General features: G+C 41.7%; 1 protein-coding gene and 1 long non-coding RNA gene across 2 annotated transcripts in view; one reads left to right on the top strand and one right to left on the bottom strand.

Annotated features, from left to right (window-relative positions):
- NKAIN2 (sodium/potassium transporting ATPase interacting 2) overlaps nucleotides 1–24,391 on the bottom strand; it is an 850,529-nt gene that overhangs the window by 576,396 nt on the left and 249,742 nt on the right. The gene's annotated exons all lie outside the window — the stretch shown is intronic.
- On the top strand, nucleotides 8,173–14,008 carry LOC122936037. The gene is made up of 3 exons (XR_006388867.1): nucleotides 8,173–8,318; nucleotides 13,583–13,680; nucleotides 13,788–14,008. It is a non-coding gene; the product is annotated as an uncharacterized LOC122936037 (long non-coding RNA).

Here is a 24,391-nt window from a genome sequence, read left to right as displayed (position 1 = left end):
TTATGTAGTATTATGGGAATATTGTAGGGCTGCCTAAAGAGATAACTTTTAGGGCACGCTTTAATCTGTGCATGCTGGAAATCAATCTGATTATCCATGGTTGCACATTCCAGAGAGCTTGTGAAGCACAAGTAAATTATTGTAAATGGTATAGGGAAATCCAGATTATTGAGGATGTCAATCTGAGATCATTAGCAGAGCGAAGAGCATGGGTTGAATGGTAGAGAGAGATGAGCAAGGATATATAAGGTGGTTCAGCATTGTGGAGAGCTTTGTGTGTGAGATTAATGAGTTTAAATTGTATTCTATATTGAATGGACAACTATTGCAGTGACTGGCACAGGGCAGAGGCATCGGTGAAGCAGTTTGATAGAAAGATGATCCTGCTGCTGCATTTAGGATGGGTTGGAGAGGGAAGAGTTTAGGGGAGGGGAGACTAATCAGTAGTGTGTTGCACTAGTCCAGATGAGAATGAATTAGGGCAACAATTAGACTTTTGGCTGTCTTCATAGTGAGAAAATGGTGAATTGTAGAGAAGTTTTTGAAGGTGCAGATGGCAGGAGCATGCAAAGGACTGAATAGTGGACAAGCTGCCTAGGAATTATGTTCGTGCCACCCATTGAGATAGAAATATTACATTTAGGAAAGTTACTAGAATGAAAAAAAAAACTGAAATTCAAAAATAGAGGGGATCTGATTTTAGAGACAGTGGACAGACAAGCGCTAGGATTTTGTAGCAGTGCAGGGATGATGTCTGGGGATAAGGTTTATAACTGGGTATCATTTGGATAGAGATAGTATTGAAAGTCAAAATTGGGGTAGTGTACAGAGAGAACAGAAGAGGGCCAAGGACTGTACCCTGAGGAATTCCAATGGCAAGGGGAAGGAGAGAATAAAATTAAGTTGGTTGGAGTGGTGGTTTACCATGTCAAATGCAGAGAGATCAAGGAGAATCAGTAGGGAGTAGTTACCATTAGATCTTGTCATGAGGAGATCACTGAAGACTTTAGTGAGGGCAGTTTTTGTAGAGTGAGGAAGCCAGATTGTAGTGGGTCAAGGAGAGAGTTAGCAGAGAGAAAGCAGATTAGACAAAAGTAGACCAGACATTCCATGAGTTTAGAGAGGAAGTATCAGTTCAACGTAATGCATGAGGTGAAATCTATGATAAATACTCAGCAGAATCAGTCAGAAATCCATGTCATGGCAGGCCTTAGGGTTGTGCAACCTGTGTGACTATACATGGTGCATTGCCTATCCTTTGCATAGGGGTGCCCTTGCTAATAATATAGAATCTGTCAAGCACCTACAAACAATGTCCCTTCCCAAATTAGCTGCATACTGTTGTAGGAGCTGTCAGCAGTATTTACTGACAGTTTTGGCAGCTTCTGTGCTGCATGTTGCAAAACAGATGTCCTCAGAGCTGTCAGAGCTGTCAAGGGCTCTACATTTGCTGTGTAATGCTTGCAGAAGTTGTCAGCTCATACCAATGGCTATGATGACTCCTCTGCTGTATAACATGTGAGACAACTCCTATCTTCTTTCAAAGTGATAAAATGCAGGAGTGTCAGTCAGTTGGTAATAGTTGCTGACAGCTCCTGTAAGTACTGACTACACAGCAGTATGGCATTATAAATAAAAATGGTCTCTTCCACCTCTTGACCCTCAGGAGTGTCAGTGAGCTGCCAATAAGGATGGTACTGCTAAATTCCTAAATTCCAGCATGGAAAAGAGTACAATGGAGAAAAACTGCAGAACATATTTATCCAATAAGTGAAGAAAGGTATAAGGGGCAGAAAGTGTTTCTTGCTATTGTTTGGACACGCTATAAGTGTCTAAGATCGGAGTACCCCTTTAATTTCTACTGAAAGCACAATGTGTGGATACTACTGTATGTATACAGTTGCAAGAAAAAGTATGTGAACCCTTTGGAATTATATGGATTTCTGCACAAATTGGTCATAAAATGTGATCTGTCTCACAACCATAGACAATCACAGACTGCCTAAACTAATAACACACAAAAAATTAAATGTTACCATGTTATTATTGAACACACCATGTAAACATTCACAGTGCAGGTGGAAAAAGTATGTGAACCCCTAGACTAATGACACATCTCTAAGTGCTAATTGGAGTGAGGTGTCATCCAACTGAAGTCTAATCAATGAGATGAGATTGGAGGTGTTGGTTTCAGCTGCTCTGCCCTATAATAAACACACACCAGTTCGGGGTTTGCTTTTCACAAGAGGCATTGTCTTATATGAATGATGCCTCGCACAAAAGAGCGGTCGGTTTGCCAAAGTTTCCAAAAAGATTCTATTCAATCTGAATTTATTGCTTTTACACCATTGTCAGCTGATTCCACATAGATGTCTACAGAACCTGTTTTATTAAACACTTAGGCTAGTTTCACACTAGCATTCGTCGGTCCGCACGTGAGCTCCGTTTGAAGGAGCTCACGAGCGGACCCGAACGCCTCCGTCCAGCCGTGATGCAGTCTGAATGGAGCGGATCCGCTCAGACTGCATCAGTCTGGCGGCGTTCAGCCTCCGCTCCGCTCACCTCCGCACAGACAGGCGGACAGCTGAACGCTGCTTGCAGCGTTCAGCTGTCTGCCTGGCCGTGCGGAGGCGAGCGGATCCGTTCAGACTTACAATGTAAGTCAATGGGAACGGATCCGCTTGAAGAGGTCACCATATGGCTCAATCTTCAAGCAGATCCGTCCCCCATTGACTTTACATTGAAAGTCTGAACGGATCCGCTCAGGCATTTTGCGCACTTAGAAAATTTTCTAAGTTATTAATGCAGACGGATCCGTACTGAACGGAGCCTCCGTCTGCATTAATATGATCGGATCCGTTCAGAACGGATCCGATCAAGCGCTAGTGTGAAAGTAGCCTTATACAAGTAGAGCAGTCGGCATCTGGTCAGTAATACATCAGTATTGCTAAAGCAAACAAAAAGAAAAACAGGAGTGGATCCAAAAAACTGATGACATGTGAATGGAATATTTGCATGTGTTCTGTGCTTTTTACCCACTCCTGCTTTTGGATACCAAATCATAAACCATGACCATACAGGCCTTATAGCTGCTACACAGACAGGATCCATTGTGCATCTTATTTTTCCTTCCTTCTGACAGATCAGAAGACTGGTCAAATAAATGATGATGTCAACCAGGCAAAAAAGTGGCCCAGTCACAGTGTGGAAAAAATCAGGGGTTGGCAGCACTACTTATCCCACTCATTTGGGTACTGACCAGGAAACAGCTTACAAGCCAGATGGTGCGGCAGATAGGGATCCTGGCTGGGGGTCCCAAATCATCCAGACAATTCAATAAACCGCAGCACTCGCCGGTAGATGGCGAAAAAAGTGGTGAGTTATTCACTCAAGCAGCTAGAATACAGCAACGTTTCGACCTCAGTTGGTCTTTATCAAGCCACTTGATAAAGACCAACTGAAGTCGAAATGTCGCTGTATTCTAGCTGCTTGAGTGAATAAATCACAACTTTTTTCACCATCTACTGGCGAGTGCTGTGGATTATTGAATTGTCCAGTCACAGTGTGGAGAGTGTGGGAACAGCATGAGAAGTCCACAGAGTGGCCCAATGACAGAGTGGTGAGGTTGCAAAAGCATTAGGAGACCACAGAGTGGAGAAGTGGCAGCGGCATGAGGAGACCACAAAGTAGGGATGTGGCAGCAGCATGAGGAGACCACAGAGTGGTCCAGTGAAGAGTGAGGAGGTGGCAGCAGCAGCATGAGGAGACCACAGAGTGGCCCAGTGACAGAGTGGGGAGGTGGCAGCAGCATGAGGAGACCACGTAGTGGCCCAGTGACATAGTATTGAGGTAGCAGCAGCATGAGACCACAGATTGTTGAGATGGCAGCAGCATGAGGAGACCACAGACTGGCTTATTGACATAGTGTTGAGGTAGCAGCAGCATGAGGATACCACAGAGTAGTGATGTGGCAGCAGCATGAGAAAACTACAGAGTGACCCAGTAACATAGTGTTGAGGTTGCAGCAACATGTGGAGACCACAGAGTGGAGAACTGGCAGCAGCATGAGAAGACCACAGAGTAGTGATGTAGCAGCAGCATGAGAAGACCACAGAGTGACCCAGTGACATAGTGTTGAGGTAGCAGCAGCATGAGGAGACCACAGAGTGTTGAGATGGCTGCAGCATGAGGAGATCACAGAGTGGTGAGGTGGCAGCAGCATGAGGAGAACAAAGAGTGTTGAGATGGCAGCAGAAGACCTCAGAGTAGTGATGTGGCAGCAGCATGAGGAGACAACAGAGTGGCCCAGTGACATAGTGCTGAGGTGGCAGCAGCATGAGACCATGGAGTGGAGAAGTGGCAGCAGCATGAGGAGACCACAGAGTAGTGATGTGGCTGCAGCATGAGGAGACCACAGAGTGACCCAGTGACAGAGTGAGGAGGTGGCAGCAGCATGAGGAGACCACAGAGTGTTGAGGTGGCAGCAGCATGAGGAGACCACAGAGTGTTGAGGTGACAGCAGCATAAGTAGACCGTAGCATAGTGATGTGGCAGCAGCATGAGGAGACCACAGAGTGGAGAAGTGGCGGCAGCATGAGGAGACCACAGAGTGGCCCAGTGACATAGAGTTGAAGGTGGCAGCAGCATGATGAGACCACAGAGGGGTGAGGTGGCAGCAGCATGAGATGACCACAGAGTTGCCCAGTTACAGAGTGGGGAGATGGGGGTCAATACCAGTACCAGCTGAAGATGGTGGCTGGCAGAAGGATCACCTGGCATCAGGTATGGCATCAGGTGGGTGGCAGCATCAGAATAGTAGCTAAAGAAGGTAGCCAGAAGAAACAGGCCTCTTTTGTCAAAGTGAAGGTGTGGCACTATGGATGATCTAGTCTGATGCACCAGGCACTGGTGTTTGAAAATTCTGGCTGATACATGCCTGATTTATCTTCACAAAGGTCAGTTTCTCCACATTTTAGGTGGACATGAAAGTTTTCCTTGGGGTAGCTATGGGCCCCCGCCACACTAAACAACCGCTCTGATGCCACACTTCTGGCCGGGCAGGAAAGCTTGTCCAGGGCAAACTCGGCAAGTTGTGGCCACAAATCCAGTTTGGCTGTCTGGTAGTCCAGCGGATATTCAAGGTTGGCTGGCAGGGTGCATTCCAAATATGCCACAACCTGTTGGTTCAGGTTCTGATCTATGTCTACTGGCTGCTACTGGTGAGTAGTTTCATCAGTAGGCAGGTGAAGAAAACTGCTCATCAACAACTCTTGACTTAAGTTGCTGCTGATGGAGCTGGTACTCCTCCTGTCCCCCCACTACCCCCCAGCAGCAATTTCAGTGGAACATGCGCGCAGAAGGAGCCACCAGTTAGACCTGGGTGAGGATGGGCAATGACGCACATAGGCAGTGGCCAACTGACTACATGGGATGTCAAGATTGTAGTTCAGTTTGTCCTCCCTCTCAGTGGATGTAAAAAAGGCCCCCATTTTGGACTGGTAATGAGGTTCTAACATTGTGGAGAGCCAGTAGTCATCCCTCTGGCGAATGGTGACAATTCGGCTGTCACTACGCAAGCAAGTGAGCATGCATTGGGCCATTTGAGCAAGTGACTTGGAGGGATTCCCTGCCTCCATCCCCACTGCATACTGCCACGATGAGTCTGGGTTCTCTGCCTCATTTTCCTCATTGCCCTGTAGCTCTTCTGGCTGGTCCTGCTCCTCCTCTCCTGTCACCTGTGTAGAAAAACCACCCATTTCTCTACGCTTTGCCTGTGCTTGAATGTCCTCTTCCTCTTACTCCTCTAGTTCATCCCCCACAGGGCTTATGTGGCCGTGATATGTCGTCGCCCCGTCTCCTTTTTCCTGGCCATTCAGATTTAGCAGCATCTGTTCCAGGACATAAATCAGTGGAATGACGTTGCTCATCCTGGTGACTGACAAATAAAGTGGCCTACTCAAAAGGCCTGATCAAACGGCAGGTGTCACGCATGAGCTGCTACTGGCTAACATCGAAGTTACACTGGGGAGTACCTCTGTCCGCCTTTATCATCATGAAATCATTTATGGTCTTTCTCTGTTCATATAATCGGTTTATAATATGGAGGGTGGAATTCCAACGGGTAAAAATGTTGCATACCAGCCTATGTTGGGAAATGCCATTGTGCCGCTGCAGCTCCAGGAGGGTGTGCTTTGCAGTGTATGAGTGGCTGAAGTGCATACAAAGTTTCCTGTCCATTTTCAGGATGTCTTGTAGATAGGCGGAAGACTTCAGGAACCGATTTAGAACTAGATTGAACATGTGATCCATGCAGGGCACATGGCTCAGTCCTCTTTGATACCATGTTCTTCACGTTGTCTGTCACCACGGTTCTGATTTTGAGTTGCCGAGGAGAAAGCCAGGATTTGCTTTCTTGATGAAGGACGCAAAGCAGTTCCTCCCCTGTATGACTCCATTCTCCCAGGAAAACTAGATGCAGAACATCACTACCCAGCCATGCCCTGCACATGTGGTATGCTGGAGGGGCACTGTGAATTGTCCCTGCAGTGGAGGCTGAGAACGGCATGAGAACGTGGATACGGAAGCGGCATCACCTGGCCAAGTTGCTGGTGTGGCTGAGCGGGAACTAGATTTACTCAGTGGGCCGTAAAGGACATACAGTATATTGTCTTTGACCGCATGTTAAAGCTCCACATGTCGGCACTGCCTTGCACTTTGACAGACACATACAGGCTCAAGGACTGGCCTACCTTCCTTTCTACACATGTGTGCAGGGCTGGTACTACCTTTTTCACAAAGAAATGATGGCTTGGGACTCTCCACCTTGGCTCGGCACAAGCCATCAGTTCTCTGAAAGGTACAGTCCACCACTTGAAAAGGGAGGGACTGCAGTACCAGCAACTTCTGCGCCGTTGGATGAGTCCACAAATACTATTGTCTTTTGGCAATCAATTGCTGACGAGGAGTAGGAGGAGGAGGCCCAGGAGCATCAGGACCAGCAGATGATAGGAGGGACAGACTGCTCCCTTTGGCTGAGGTGGTGGAGCCTTGACTGCATGAAATTGGGTGCATGCCACTGGGTGATGCAGCGGTTGCTGTGGCAGGCTGGAGTACCAAATCGGAGCCATGGTTCTCCCAGGCCACTTTATGGTGATGCTGCATGTGTTGATGCAAGGCGGTGGTGCCAACATTGGGACCCTTTTCCACACTTCACCTTCTGCCCACAAATTTAGCAAATGGCCATGTTCACCTCCTCCAGCAGCTTAACAAAAAACTGCCACACCACCGAGAATGGTATTTTCCCCCCAACACTCCATACTGACTGCCTGCTACCGCTGCTTCTGTGAACACCTGCACCACTACTTCCTAGGCTCCTGCAAAGCGGGCAGTCTACCCTGGTCACGTTTGGCATCTGACCTCCCACTGCTGCCACCCTGCTGACTTCCCGGCCACACTACAACCTTACTGGCTCAGCCTTTGTCTATATAGCGCAAGCTGCCACCTATCTTCTCCTGATGATGATGAAGCCCCTTATTTACCCAGCTCCCAAGTGCGATCGGCTTCATCATCATCCACTACTGTCTGGACGTCACTCATGTCCCCCTTAATGGTCTCAGGGCCAGGAGCCTGACCGCTCACAACATCAGCTCCCATGCGACTCTCATCATCATTACTTGCTTGCCTACCGGAGGAAACGGCAGATCTCTCCTCCAGATCTTGGCTGAGCAGTAGCTGCTGACTGTCCTCTAAGTAGATCGTACTCGCTGAGAAGTGGAGCGGAGCTTATGGCATACAATACTTCTCTAGCAGAGGAAGCAGAAAATGATGTCACTGGTGACAAAGTAGAAAACCGAGTCAACCATTCAAGCAGGGCTCGAGTCGAGGGGGAATGGGTGGGAACGGTGTTCCTGCACTTTTTTCACAGCAGGAACGTCGTTCCCATTCACAGGGCCGGCGCTTCCATAAGGCAGACCAAGCGGCTGCCTTTAGGACGCACTCTGCACAGAAGAGAGAGATCAATCACTTACTTGTCAGCAGCGCAGCGCTGCCGGGAGCCCTCCCCAGCCAGTGTTCACTCTAAGCCACAGAGAGGAGCAGGAGGCTGCTGATTGGCCAGTATCAGCTAGCTGCCCTGCCATTGGTCCATCCTTTCACACCCCCTTCTCTCTGGAGCTAAACACAGCAGGAGGTTGTGAAGCCTGCGTTCTCACAGTGGATCATGTGACCAGTGATGTCACAGACCTCCTTCTTACAAATCCATTCTAGCATCTACCCAGCATGTATAGCAGGACTCTGCTGAGCAAATACCATGTGCCCAGGTAAGGTGACCACAGAAGTGCCCTGGCATCTGTCTGCTGCTGAAAGCTCAATGTGGAGCTTTATGAATGTAAAAACTAATACCCAAGAGGATAAAGAAAACCCTGCTTGTCTGTTTCTGACCGTAATCTTCACACATAATGTTTATTTGATTGCAATTTACTCTAACACCTAAAGGGATTTTTTTTAAAAGCCTGCTGTTTCTGTAGATGACCTTATGTTGATAGTAGTGTTAATAGAGTCTCAAAAGTCTGTAAAAATAGGGTAACTGCTTTTATAGACCCTTGAGACTCTATTAACACTACTATAAACATAAGGTCACCTAGAGAAAGAGAGCAAGTTTTTAAAATTATGTTTTTCCTTTAGGTGTTAAAACATAACTTATTTGATTGCTTGAACACCTAAAGGAAAACAAATTAAAAACCTGCTGTTTCTCAAGATGACCTTATGTCGATAGCAGTGGTGATAGAGTCTGAAAGGTCTATAGAAGCAGTTACCCTATTTTTACAGACCTTTGAGGCTCTATTAACACTACTGTCAACATAAGGTCATTTAGAGACACAGCAGGGTTTTAAAATGATTTTTCCTTTAGGTGTTACAGCAATCAAATGAAAGTTATGTTTTAACACATAAAGGAAAAACATAATTAAAAAAACACGCTGTTTCTCTGAATGACCTGACGTTGATAGTAGTGTTAATAGAGTCTCAAAGGTTTGTGAAAATAGTGTACCTGCTTCTATAGACCTTTGAGACTCTATTACCACTACTTTTAGCATAAGATCATCTGGAGAAACATGGAGGTTTTTTAAATTATTTTTTCTTTAGGTGTTAGAGCAATGAAATGGAGGGGGGGGGGGGAATGTGACATGGGTGAGGATGGGGTTACATGATGGGCCGGAGACAATGTCTGTAGTCTGTCTGTGCCATGGACGGGGAGAAATATGACATGGAGGGCTGATGGCTGACATGGGGGTCTGATCTGACGCATTGGGGCTGTGCCTGTGAGCTGAGGTCTAATTAACATTGCGGGTCTGACCTGAGGTGGAATGAAAAATATTGTTTCCTATTATCCTCCTCTAAAACCTAGGTGCATCTTATAGGGCGAAAAATACAATACTTGCTTGCTCCTCCTCCCAACCTCCCCTGCCCTTTGCATACGCCGCGCGCCGTGACGTCACACGGAGGCATTTGGGTGAGTTCCCACACTTTTTTTTCCCAGGACTTGACCCCTGCATTCAAGCACTGCTGGGTTGCTGGTCAAGACACAACAGCTAGCTGACACTGGAAGTTCAGGCCTCTTACTACGACTCCAGCTGTCATTCCCTCTTATTCTGCTTCTACTTTTGCCTGCACCAGAAACATTTTGGCCACTGCTCGTTCCCTTTGAAGGGCCTGTCACTTGTCTGTCTGACATACTGTTAGATAAAATAATTAAATTAAAAGGAAATTAATACTCCCCAAAAAATCTGTACAACAATGTAACTTGACCGGATAGAGGCAAATAAAACGTACCTGTTTTCTCCCCTAAGGGTACTTTCACACGTTATTCTTTTCCGGTATTGAAATCCAGTAAAGGGTCTTAATACCAGAAAAAAAACGCTTCTGTTTTGTCCCAATGCATTCTGAATGGAAAGCAATCCATTCAGTATGCATCAGGATGTCTTCTGTTCCATCCCTTGTACGGTATTTGACCGGACAAAATACTGCAACTTGCTGCTGTATTTTCTCGGCCAAAATTCCGGAACACTACACTTGCCGGATCCGGCATTAATTTCTATCGAAATGTATTAATGCCGGATCTGGTACCAACTGTTCCGGAAATTGCCGCATTGCATGCGCAGTTCTTCCTGGCTTTGAAAAAAATGTAATACTGGATCCGTTATTCCGGATGATACTGGAAAGACTGATCCAGTATTTCAATCAATAAGTCTAACGAATCCGGATCCGGATCTGGAAAAAAAAGATATCCGTTTGCATATGGATTTCTGGATCCAGCAGGTAGTTCTTGCAATGAAACTGCCTGCTGGATTCTAACAATGCTAGTGTGAAAGTACCCTAACACAAAAAAAAAAAAAAGCTGTAGTGCAATGTAACTGCACCGCAGAACAGCAAATAAGACGTACTTCTGTTACACTTACACACCCCAAAAAAGGCTGCAGTACAATGTAACTGCACCACAGAACGGCAAATAGGATGTACTTTTTTATATACACCCCAAAAAAGGTTGTAGTACAATGTAACTGCACCACAGAACAGCAAATAAGATGTACTTTTGATACTATTAAAACACCCACCCAAAAAAAAAACTACAATGTAACTGCACCGCAAAACGGCAAATAAGATATACTTTTTTTACACTAATACTCCACAAAAAAGTGCTTTAGTACAATGTAACTGCACTGCAGAACGGCAAATAAGATATACATTTTTTACACTAATACACCACAAAAAAGTGCTTTAGTACAATGTAACTGCACTGCAGAATGGCAAATAAGATGTACTTTTTTTGTACTTATACACCCGCATATACTTATACACCCGCACATGCAGAACGGCAAATAAGATGTTTTTATACTATTAAAACACCTCCAAAAAACGAGTAGTACAATTTAACTGCACCGCAGAACGAAAAGTAAGATGTACTTTTTTTTCACTTATACACCCCATAAAAGGCTGTAGTACAATACAACTGCACCATAGAACGGCAAATAAGACATATACACATTTTTTGGGGGGCATTTTAATAGTATAAAAAGTAACATGTAACTGCACCGCAGAACGGCAAATAAGATGTACTTTTTTACACTTATACACCCCAAAAAAGGCTGTAGTACAAAAAAGTATGCAGAATAGCAAATAAGATGTACTTTTTATACTATTAAAAGCCCCCTAAAAAATGTGTAGTACAATTTAACTGCACCGCAGAACGGAAAATAAGATGTTCTTTTTTTACACTTATACACCCCAAAAAAGGCTGTAGTACAATATAACTGCACCATAGAACGGCAAATAAGACATACTTTTTATACTATTAAAACACCCCCAAAAAAGTGTGTAGTACAATGTAACTGAACGATAAATAATGTAACTGAATGGTAAATAAGACGTCCTTTTTTTTTACACTAATGCACCCCAAAAAAAACTGGAGAACAATGTCACTGTACTGCAGAACGGCAAATAAAACTTCCTTTTTTTACACTAATACTCCCCAAAAGAAACTGTAGAACAATTTAAATGCATAACAGTACAGTTAATATGACAAACGTATATTTCCTACAGATACACCCTGCAACAAAGCACTTGCACCCCAATAACAAGCAAGGTTTGCTGGAATTACAGAGGTATCATCTAGTACAAACTTAAAGCAGCAGTATAGCACCAATTTGGATCCCCAATAAGTTGAGCAAGGTGTAATAGAATTGCTCCTATTACCCAGGCTGTACCCTCTCCTATTGCACCCTGTTCTACTTTTATAGCATGGATAATGCCTCCCTATGATTTCCCTACACCTTGAATAATCTTTCCCTGAACTTTCAGCACAATGAAGTCTTTCCTAGAACTGTCTTTCATAGAACTGTCCCTAGCGCCTGCTGATGTCTCTCTCTGCACTAAGCACACTGGAAAATGGCAGAATCCAAGATGGCTGAGGCTATTTATAAGGCTGTGACATCACAGGGGCTCGCTGGCTGCTGATTGGCTGCATGCATGGCATTGTGGATGTTCTCTCGTTCCCAGAGTTCTTTGCTCCATGTCCTAACACGTGCAGCAGCCATTTTAGCAATTCGTTACCAGGAAGCATGAGGAAATTCGGATTCAGTGCGAATGTCAACTTTGATTCATTCATCTCTAGGCACTATTATACATTACATTAAGTATTTCACATTACAATTTATGGACATTTATTTTGGGGGACACACTACTATATTTTTAGGTTATCTCAAAGATACTCGTATGGTATTGCAATCTTTTGATAGCTTTAAGTGAACTAAAAACTACACGTTGATTAGGTAGTGGTATCTTTTAATCTCAATTCAAGCCATGCAATGGTTCTTAACATCCTATAGCAACTATACTTTACAGCTCCAGGATTTCATTTGTGTGACAATAGATTTTTTGTTGAAACATAATTTTTTCATGTTTAATGGAGATTTTTATCTCCAGGTTTCTGGAGTTTTTATGGGGGCGAAGTTTTCACCTTCCATAGATAATATATTTATAGCTTCGTGGGAGAAGCAGTTCTTATTTGCAGATATAAATCAATTTTTTCTAAATATCAAATGGTAAGGACGCTACATCGACGACCTGTTGATTGTATGGATGGGCGATGTAGCGAACATACCGGCGATTGGAGAATATTCTGAATCATAACATTGATTCATTAAATTTAAGTGTACATTATGATTTAGAATTGACTGCATTTCTGGACTTGTGCCTGTATGGTGATGCTATCAATACAAAAGTCTACACATCAACTTATAGAAAGGACACTTCAGGCAACAATACTTTGCTGGCAACGTCATGCCACCCACCTGATGTGACAAAAAATATCATGGTAAGGGCAAGACGTAATTGTTCCAATAGATTTTTATTCATACAGGAAGCAGACAAAATTCAACAATACATAAACTGTAACACAGAATTTACCTGCAAGGAGTGTTTGGTACAATATGTAGGCTGCACCACAAAACAGATAAAAACCAGAATACGCAAACACTTGTCAGACATTCCCCACTATAAAACCAGAAATGTTTCCGCTGCAAGTTTGCATTTTGCCACTGTGCACAAAGGTGATACAACAGCGTTTGTTGTTCAGGCAGTGGAAAGAGTTTCTTTCCCTATCAGAGGAGGCGATTATGAACCAAAACTTTTGAGCCGAGAGGCATACTGAATATTTGAATTAAGAAGTTGCCGGTGATTAGCCACAATGGTCATGAGATCAATCCACTTCCTGGGAACTGAAAACAGCAATAAATAGGGCCACGGCATGAACACGGCAGATCAAGCATAATTAAGTGTGTGTGTTTATGGGGCACAGGTTAGGACCCTTGGAGTTGTTGATCCCTAAGCCAGATAACCTGCTTAATACTACTTCCAAAATGCATCAGACTCAACAATGACTCTCAGAGTACAACTGTGTCACAATTAGTTTGGACCCAAGATAAAAAGATGAACACAAATCTGGATCTAGAGTCCTATACTCTACAGTTAGGACACTAACCAAATTATTTGCATTTTTTTAAACATGATTGGAACATATGTATTTCAGTTAACATCAAGGTAAATTGACCTGAAAGTGATAAAGTGGCTGGATAAGAAACTCAAGGATGTCTACTCTTAATGGCAATGCAAAAGAATACATAGGAGGTAAATATTTTTGTTATCTCTTAATATGTTAACAGAGCCTTAACATCACTGAAACAATAGAACTGAGCAATTTAAAGCTTGCTATAAATCTGCAATTAACTTTACAGATAAATAATGCACACCGGCTTAAAACCTGAACTACTGGAGCTTATTCTTCACGTGGAAGTGAGAAATGGAGGAATCAGAAAGTGGCTGCAAGAAAATCTATTTGCTGGTTATTTCATTTTCTATCAAGTAAATCCACAGTACAAATGTATTTTGCCTATTTAGTCAAAACTCTAGGAAATATTTGATGTTACATAAATTATAGTAATAAATAGTTCTGCCTATTAAACATGTGTCAAGACTTCCTATTGATTGCTGGTAGTGTTTATATAGCAACATAATTAATTTCCTTTTACAAATTGCTTTTTTGACAAGGTTATTATTGTTTCTTATTTGAAACCTGTTCATTTGTGATGTATGTTTTTTTTTTTTTTTTTAACCCTGGCAATGTTCTAAGGCATAACAACCTTAAAATGGTATAATCAATTCAGACAATGTTCACAGCCTTTTAATGAATGAGAAAGAATTACAGATTTAGCAATACTGAATTTGTCATTGAACTGTTTCTTTGACAATGTTCAGTAATTGATTTTATGCAATTTAATTTTTGCGTATCACAATCTTATAGGTAAAATTGTCTCCACTGTCTATTTAAATGTATTTTATGATTTACTCAAATCCAGTCAAAAGTACTGTAGGAGTATTAAACTTTACATCATGCCTCGGTAACAATACTGTATTGTCATTCATAGACAGTGTGATTAGAGAAGCAAAGCTGTAAGCAGTTCACACTGTTTGGTTACAGTCTAACTTAATTATCGCAATTTATACTGCCTATGTACATAATTATTGCAAAAAAGTTAAAATGTTGCTGGCTAACAAGTTGACATGAACACTCTTTAAATAATTTGTCTCATTAAATTTTGGGAGTCCATTTTTCCTTCTCCTCATTATAATTCTCCAGAATTGTGGTTCTAGTGACTCATACAGAAGAGTTAGGAGATAGAGATCATTTTGATATGCATTGTATTAGTCATTCTTATCTGAGAGCACAATATTTTTGCTGCCTCCCTTACTGGTGCAAAAATCATATATCTCAACACCAATACATATTCAATAATGCAAATAACACCTTAAAAGAAAACCAGCAAACTCCAGAAAGATTCAAATAAATAATAAAGCTGATTTTTTTTTGTTTAAAACAGCTTCAAAACTAAATTAAAGCTAAGAAAATTATCCTTTGAAATAACACAATGACTTAAGAATTGAATTTTGTAAAACTCATACAGATCATTTTATCTACTTGTGCATATAGAACTTGAGATGAAAATAGACCAAACAAATAAATCAGTGGCGTGCATAGAGAAGTAAGGGCCCTATAGCAAGGATTAAACCAGGCCCTGTACACAGGACAGAAGGGTTTCCGCCTAAAACCCTTTCAAGGGCCTTTTGGGCCATTTTTTCCACAGCCTTGTTTGCTAAAAGTTGTATCTTTAGAGGGTAGAGTCCTGACCAAGTTTTCACCACCTGTATAAGAGGAGATGATCCCAACTGGGCCCCCTCTTGCCCTGGGCCCCATAGCAGTTGGTAGTTACGCCTATGAAATAAACTTCAAATCAAATCCTATTTTATTTATATGAAATAATTAACTAAACTTTAATCAAAGCCTATCCTATATGCAGTAAGTACAGATGATCTAAAGATATCGAGAATGTTCTTTCTAGCAAAGCTCATTATGGTTGCAATTGTACCAGGTGATCACCACATATTTTGCCTAGCTCAAAATGATGCTTTAAATCATTGTCCTGCTGCATGATAATATTTTCATAATCTAGCACTATTCAGAAGATTATATGACATTACAACACAGAATAGTAGCCTTTATTGTTCATTTGTGTAAATTTTAGACATTTACCAGTACTATCACCATATACAGTGGGATGCGAAAGTTTGGGCAACCTTGTTAATCATTATGATTTTCCTGTATAAATCGTTGGTTGTTACGATAAAAAATGTCAGTTAAATATATCATATAGGAGACACACAGTGATATTTGAGAAGTGAAATGAAGTTCATTGGATTTACAGAAAGTGTGCTATAATTGTTTAAACAAAATTAGGCAGGTGCATCAATTTGGGCACTGTTGTCATTTTATTGATTCCAAAACCTTTAGAACTAATTATTGGAACTCAAATTGGCTTGGTAAGCTCAGGGACCCCTGACCTACATACACAGGTAAATCCAATTATGAGAAAGAGTGTTTAAGGGGGGTCAATTGTAAGTTTCCCTCCTCTTTTAATTTTCTCTGAAGAGTAGCAACATGGGGGTCCCAAAACAACTGTCAAATGACCTGAAGACAAAGATTGTTTACCGTCATGGTTTAGGGGAAGGATCCGACCACTGTCTCAGAGATTTCAGCTGTCTGTTTCCACAGTTAGGAACATATTGAGGAAATGGAAGACCACAGGCTCAGTTCAAGTTAAGGCTCGAAGTGGCAGACCAAGAAAAATCTTGGATAGACAGAAGCGACGAAAAGTGAGAACAGTCAGAGTCAACCCACAGACCAGCACCAAAGACCTACAACATCATATTGCTGCAGATGGAGTCACTGTGCACTGTTCAACCATTCGGCGCACTTTACACAACGAGATGCTGTATGCGAGAGTGATGCAGGAGAAGTCTTTTCTCCGCCCACAGCACAAAAAGTGACGCTTGAAGTGGGCTAAAGCACATTTGGACAAGCCAGCTTCATTTTGGAATAAGGTGCTGTGGACTGATGAAACTAAAATTTAGTTATTTGGCCATAACAAGGTGTCATGGTCTTACCTTCTTGCTGTTCTCCTTCGTTTGACATGTGCTGGCGGCCATCTTGGTTTCTGGGTTTCTTGTAGCCTCCCACCCTGCGGCTTCTCCTTCCCACTGGGAGGAGCTGGATGCCTAGCTCATATATATAGGAGGTCTGTGGCTTCAGTTCCTTGCTTGGTCCTCCTGTGTTCACATGCTTCTAAGACTGCTGCTGCTTCTGGTTCCTGATCCTGGCTTCGTCTGACTACCCTGCTGGTTCCTGATCCAGGCTTCGTCTGACTACCGTGCTGGTTCCTGATCCAGGCTTCGTCTGACTACCCTGCTGGTTCCTGATCCAGGCTTCGTCTGACTACCCTTCTGGTTCCTGACCTCTGGCTTCGCAAGACCCTGCTTCGGTTTAGCCATCCGTTTGGACTTTTGCCTTACAGCTTGATTTTCAATAAAGCCTTCTTATTTCCACTTATCTCTTGTTGTACGTCTGGTTCATGGTTCCATGACACAAGGGCGTTATGCATGAAGGAAAAAGAACACAGCATTCCAAGAAAAACACCTGCTACCTACAGTAAAATATGGTGGTGGTTCCATCATGCTGTGGGGCTGTGTGGCCAGTGCAGGGACTGGGAATCTTGTCAAAGTTGAGGGACGCATGGATTCCACTCAGTATCAGCAGATTCTGGAGACCAATGTCCAGGAATCAGTGACAAAGCTGAAGCTGCGCTGGTGCTGGATCTTTCAACAAGACATCGACCCTAAACACTGCTCAAAATCCACTAAGGCATTTATGCAGAGGAACAAGTACAACGTTCTGGAATGGCTATGTCAGTCCCCAGACCTGAATATAATTGAAATTCTGTGGTGTGACTTAAAGAGAGCTGTCCATGCTCGGAAGCCATCAAACCTGAATTAACTAAAGATGTTTTGAAAAGAGGAATGGTCCAAAATACCTTCAACCAGAATCCAGACTCTCATTGGAACCTACAGGAAGCATTTAGAGGCTGTAATTTCTGCAAAAGGAGGATTTCATTTCTTTTTTATGGTGCCCAAATTTATGCCTAATTTTGTTTAAACAATTATAGCACACTTTCTGCAAATCCAATAAACTTAATTTCACTTCTCAAATATCACTGTGTGTGTCTCCTATATGATATATTTAACTGACATTTTTTTATCATAACAACCAACGATTTATACAGGAAAATCATGACGATTAACAAGGTTGCCCAAACTTTTGCATCCCACTGTAGTATCTGGCATCCTTTCATTTACTTAGTGTCTCACAAATATCCTCTTTGATCAAAACCAGGATTAGACTCATCCAGCCATAATTTAGTTTAGCTTTTTGAATACACCCCCACCCTCCCTCAGAGCACTGCACTCATTTTTTATTTGGCCAATATCATTGGGCCTGAAGAAGGCATTAGTCCAGTGCCAAAACATGTAGCCTATTGATAATAAAAGATTTTACACATCGTCTACTGCAATCTTTGATCAAGAACATTGGAGTACTGGACTCTCAGTGGTGTGCAAGCAGTGCTCCTATGTCCTTGAATATATGGCTTTCTGAACAGGATCCTCCTTCTGTATCAAGTATTCATTCTGGCCCCATCCATAGGAACTACTGGAGATCAACCAGCAGTCAACCACATATCTGCACAGCCTTAGTTGGCTGTCATTAGTTTTGTGCATAATATTTAGCACTGCTTTAGGTTAGTGTATTACATGTATGATTTATGACATACAGTAGTTCTCCAGATTTTCTTGCACTAGGAAGATCCTCTTGGCTCTTTTTATACCTCTAGCTGAATGGACCAGGTATCTGACTATTATAAGGTCAATATTTGGTGGTATTTGTGGTTATATTGTTGCTTGTGCAGTTGTGCCAGACTGTGAGTGGGTGTTTCCATGGTTGCAAGGAGTAAATGATCAAATTAGGAAAGAATTGTCACATCATGCATTGCAAATTTTCCAGCTCCCCATGGTTAAAGTCCTGAATCCACCATTATGTAAGGCCAACATACAAAAGTGGTAATTTTACTGTTTGCAGATAGTACAGTGATATTTGATACTTACTATTAAACTAAGCCATCATTTCAGGAACTATAAAGCATTTACTTTTAAAACTACAAAACATTAATCCTCTTATGCAATGACGCATCATTTTGTAATGAAAGAGAAAATAATGTTCTAATGTTTAAATAACAGCAGATGCCACCAGACAAAATAATCTAAGAAACAAAACCTTTATAAAAAAATTAAAAAAATCCCTATTGTAGATGTGAAGACTCGCAAGTAATATTAAAATCTACTAGTTATGGAATATTTAAGCTTACTGTGTTGGATAAGGCAGTCAGTCATCCACAACAGCTTTCTATATATTACATTTTCCCACAGAAAAAAGGAAAAAGTCTGGTACCGTGTTAGCCAATACAAAACTAGTTTAGTGCTCTCATTAAGAGAAACAAAATAAGAGTATTGCAGGTTTGATACCTTTTAATGGCTAACAAAAATAGAAGTAATGACGTTACATAGCGAGCTTTCAAGACATCACCAGTAACTTCATCAGGCATACTACAAGAATATACGAGGAAACAGCAATACATATATACAATAAAAACAGAGACATGGGGAAATGAATGGACATTTGAAAAATAACAGAACATCATATCAAAGATCTTGAGAATGAGTCCTTAATTATATTACAGATAAGGGTGGGTTCACACTAGCGTTATGGAGTCCGTTATGGCTTTCTATTATAACAGGGTTATGATGGAACATAGCGGAATCCATAAGACAGAAGGACGGATCCATTTTGCTGCCCATAGAATTGCATAATGACGGAATGCAAAACGGATGCCTTTAAAAGGCATTCAGCTTGCTCTCCGTCCTAATAGAAGTCTATGAAGTTCCCAGTTGTGGACTGCCGTATCTTCCAACTACTCTACAAGCGAGCCAGGCGAGGGAGGTGGTTGTTTTGGGTGTCTTGAGCTTTATCCCTTTATACCCCTCCCTGGTGAAGTGAGTTTTGGTGTTGTTTCATCTTTTATATGCTTTTATTTGATTAATTTGATATTTTAGACCAGCCGTTTTATCGATTGCAGTTTTATATATCTATATATATTTATTTATATATAACCCCTACTATTGGTGTACATCTTTTGTAAGTATATACAATATCTTATTAGCAGTTAGGCGCCACGTGGTGATTTTTTTTCCCCTTTTGATTCGCTCCAGTATTACTATATTGCATTCCTGCATATAGTCCATCACCTAGGCTGCCCTGCTTTTGGGTCTAGTACCTCGCTGTTCAGTACAATCTGAACTCTATCCCATTTCTCCTCCACTTTGGTCTTTACCTCTGGCGCCCTGTGTGTTTATCCCATATCTCCTATCTCAGGAGTACAGGATTAACCCTCTTTTTTTCTCCCCTTACCTCGATTCTTTACATGGGAACAGGTTTTGCATCTTCTTATATTACAAGGATGGTTTCCTTTTTCTGTGGCACATGGCCTTGAACTTGATCTGATCAGAATATTCCTTAGATTTGGAGGTTTGTCAGCAAGCCAGTAAGGGGGGATCTGGGAAGATTGTTTTTAGTCGATCATCCTTTCGTAGGACATGATGTAATTTTTTTGGCAGTTTTCCTCAGTACCTCTAGTTGTGGGTTGTAGGTCACAACCAGAGGTACGTGCTGTTTCTGTTTCTTTTCATTGTATTGGAGAAGTTGACTTCTGGGGATCTTGGTGGCTCTTGTGAACTGATCTTCAGTTGAAGCAGAATGATAGCCCTGGTATAAAAATGTCCTTTTCAGATAATGTAAATGCTAATTTTAGACCGCGGTCTTAATAACCCCTATACCTGGTGGTGGATCCTCTACATAAATTTGGTGTATCCTGCACCAGTCTAAATGTGAGCCAGTTTCTTAGCTGTCTTACATTTAGAACATTTTCTACACCTAAAACAGGCATAAAATGCTAAATGAGATGAGCCTGCTGGGCTATTCCCTTTCTCGCCTATGCCACCCCCACTTTTTTAGACCTACCGTGAGTGGGGAGAAATCGCAGATTGTGGCGCAAAGGACAACAACAAAATTCTGAGAAATACTACAGTATTATGCTGGAAAGCTAAGGTTTGTGTTTAAGCAAGCCTTCTTTTTCTTTCTCTGCTCTCAGTTCACTGAAAATCTCTTTGAAAACAACTCGGCAGACTTTTTTAAGGTGTTCATATCAGCAAGCATGCCACTATTTTGGAGCCACAATTAATAATAGCTGTCATTTAAGAGCCTTAATCATGGAAGGATATAAAACCTTACATTTTTTCAAACATAAGTAGAACCCAAGCAATGCACATAATTGTCTTTAGCAACTTCCATCTGTCATAACCTCAAGAAAATAATATGTTATTATTTGGGTCATAAAATAAATAAACACATACAATAATAAATATATTATTTTTACATTGTATAATTTTAATATTTTAACGTACTGAAGTATTCCTGCTTTTCCTCGGCAGTCCTTCTTATCAGTTTTAACATTTGAATTGCAATACCACCTTCAATGCAAATTACACTGAGCAAAAATATAAACGCAACACTTTCGGTTTTGCTCCCATTTTGCATGAGTTGAACTCAAAGATCTGAAACATTTTCTACATACACAAAAGACCCATTACTCTCAAATATTGTTCACAAATCTGTCTACATTTGTGTTAGTGAGAACTTCTCCTTTGCCGAGATAATCCATCCTACCTCACAGGTGTGGCATATCAAGGTGCTGATTAGAGAGCATGAATATTGCACAGGTGTGCCTTAGACTGCCCACAATAAAAGCCCAGAGTCAGAAAACCAGTCAGTATCTGGTGTGGCCACCATTTGCCTCATGCAGGGAAACACATCTTCGTTGCATAGAGTTGATCAGGTTGTTGATTGTGGCCTTTGGACTGTTGGTCCACTCCTCTTCAATAGCTGTGCGAAGTTGCAGAATATTGTCAGGAACTGGAACACGCTGTCGTATACACCGATCCAGAGCATCCCAAACATGATCAATGGATGACGTGTCCAGTGAGTATGCTGGCCATGCAAGAACTAGGATGTTTTCAGCTTCCAGGAATTGTCTACAGATCCTTGCAATATGGGGCCATGCATTATCATGCTTTAACATGAGGTGATGGTCGTGGATGAATGGCACAACAATGGGCCTCAGGATCTCATCACAGTATCTCTGTGCATTCAAAATGCCATCAATAAAACGCACATGTGTTCGTTGTCCATAACATACGCCTGCCCATACCATAACCCCACCACCATGGGCCACTCGATCCACATCGTTGACGTCAGCAAACCTCCCACACGAAGCCACACACGCTGTCTGGCATCTGCCCTGAACAGTGAAAACTGGGACTCATCCGTGAACAGAATGCCTCTCCAACATGCCAGACGTCATCGAATGTAAGCATTTGCCCGCTCAAGTCGCTTACGACGATGAACTGTAATCAGGTCCAGACCCCGATGAGGACGACGAGCATGTAGATGAGCTTCCCTGAGACAATTTCTGACAGTTTGCGCAGCAATTCTTTGGTTAAGCAAACCGATTGTTTCTGTAGCTGTCCGGGTCGCTGGTCTCAGACGATCATGGATTTAAACATGCTGGATGTGGAGGTCCTGGGTTGGTGTGGTTACACGTGGTCTCTGGTTGTGAGGCCGGTTGGATGTACTGCCAAATTCTCTGAACAGCCTTTGGAGACAGCTTATGGTAGAGAAATGAACATTCATTGCACGAGCAACAGCTTTGGTAGACATTCCTGCAGTCAGCATGCCAATTGCACGCTCTCAAATGTTGCAACATCTTTGGCATTGTGCTGTGTGATCAAGCTGCACATTTCAGAGTGGTCTTTTATTGTGGGCAGTCTAAGGCACACCTGTGCAATATTCATGCTGTCTTATCAGCAACTTGATATGCCACACCTGTGAGGTGAGAAGGATTATCTCAACCAAGGAGAAGTACTCACTAACACAGATTTAGACAGATTTGTGAACAATATTTAAGAGTAATGGGTGTATGTAGAAAATGTTTCAGATCTTTGAGTTTAGATCATGCAAAATGGGAGCAAAACCGAAAGTGTTTTTGTTCAGTATATATGAAATGTTTCTGTATAATTTTGTTAAGAGAAAATATAGCCTGGATTTTATAATATTAACAAATTCTAAATGCTCTAGAAATGTGCCAATCCCACTAACAGGAATATGCATGCAACAAGACAGTATAATGATGGTCCACTAATCATGGAAACTTGAGATTGCTTTGGAAAATCTTTCAGACACAAGCAACCTATGACCATCTGGATTGATTCCTGACACTGATGGAAATCCATGATGCATGGGTGGCTTTGGGTATAAGAAGTTAAACAAAATAAACTCACAAGCTACATTTTGGACATCCTACCCTTAACCCTTTAAGCACTCAGCACAAAAATGCTCATCCTAAATGGCTGGTACTTTGTGCCCCAGGATGAGCATTCTTGTCCTGCAGTACTTCCTCCCCCCATGTGCGGTGCCACGATCAGCAGCTCGTATTTGGCTGTTACTGACAGCTAGATACCTGCTACATCCACCAGCATTGGTGATAACGGCGATGCCGGTGGATTAACCCATCATATGCCGCGGTCAGCGCTCCCTCTCTTCATCGATCGCTGCGGTAGCGGAGACCCGATGGTTGCCATGACAGCCCCAAGCCATTCAAAGGCCTTGGGGCCCAACATGTAAGGAGGCCTATGAGGCCCAGCCCTCAGGCTGGGTCTCATAGGCAAACTCTCAGTGTATTACACTGTGTATTACAGTGATAGTCAATGCAGTACAATACAGATATATTGTGCTACATTGAAATAGGGATCATACCCTTTAATGTTAAAGTCCCATAGTGGGACAAAAAAATAATAATAATAAAAGTGAATAAAATGTGTTTTTAACAATAAAAAAATTTAAGTTTCAATAAAAAAAAGCCTCTTTCCCCAAAAAAGAGACATAGAAAAATATAAAAAAAATATTAAAAAAACCTGAATTATTAGGAATCAAAGCATGCGTAACAACCTGCTCTATAAAAATATCACATGATGCACCCCGCCTGGTCAACATTGTAAAAAAAAAACAGTGCTAAAAAAGCCTTTTTTGTCACCTTTCATCACAAAAAGTGTAATACCAAGTGATCAAAAAGTTATATGTATCTAAAAATAATACTAATCAAACCATCATCTCATCCCGCAAAAAATGAGATCCTAAGACAATGGCCCAAAAAAAGATATGGCTTTCAGAAAATGGAGACATCAACATATCATTTTTTGTTTCAAAAATGTTTTTATTGTTTAAAACCAAAATATATTTTTAAAAAAACAGACAGGTATCGCTGCATCCATAACAACCTTCTCTATAAAAAATATCACATGACATAACCCGTCTGGTGAACACTATAAAAAAATTATAAAAACTGTGTTTAAAAAAGCAATTTTTTGCCACCTTTCACCACAAAAAGTGTAATACCAAGTGATCAAAAAGTCATATGTACCCAAAAATAATAGCAATCAAACATTTATCTCATCCCACAAAAAATTATATCCTAACTCAAACGCCCTAAAAAAAAATCTCATCTTGCAAAAAATGAGATCCTGCCTAAGACAATCACCCAAAAAATAAAAAAGATATGGCTTTCAGAAAATGGAGACATAAAAATTATTGTTTTTCTCTAAAAAAATGCTTTTATTGTGTAAAAGCAAAATAAATATAAAATGAAATAGACAAATTAGATATTGCTGCATCCGTAACAACCTGCTCTATAAAAATGTCACATGATTTACAATGTTAAATAAGAACAGA

This window comes from Bufo gargarizans, chromosome 4 (genome assembly GCF_014858855.1).
Source record: "Bufo gargarizans isolate SCDJY-AF-19 chromosome 4, ASM1485885v1, whole genome shotgun sequence".
NCBI lineage: Eukaryota > Metazoa > Chordata > Amphibia > Anura > Bufonidae > Bufo > Bufo gargarizans.
The sequence above is the reverse complement of the archived record's forward strand: the minus strand, read 5'-3'. Positions and strand labels throughout refer to the sequence as shown.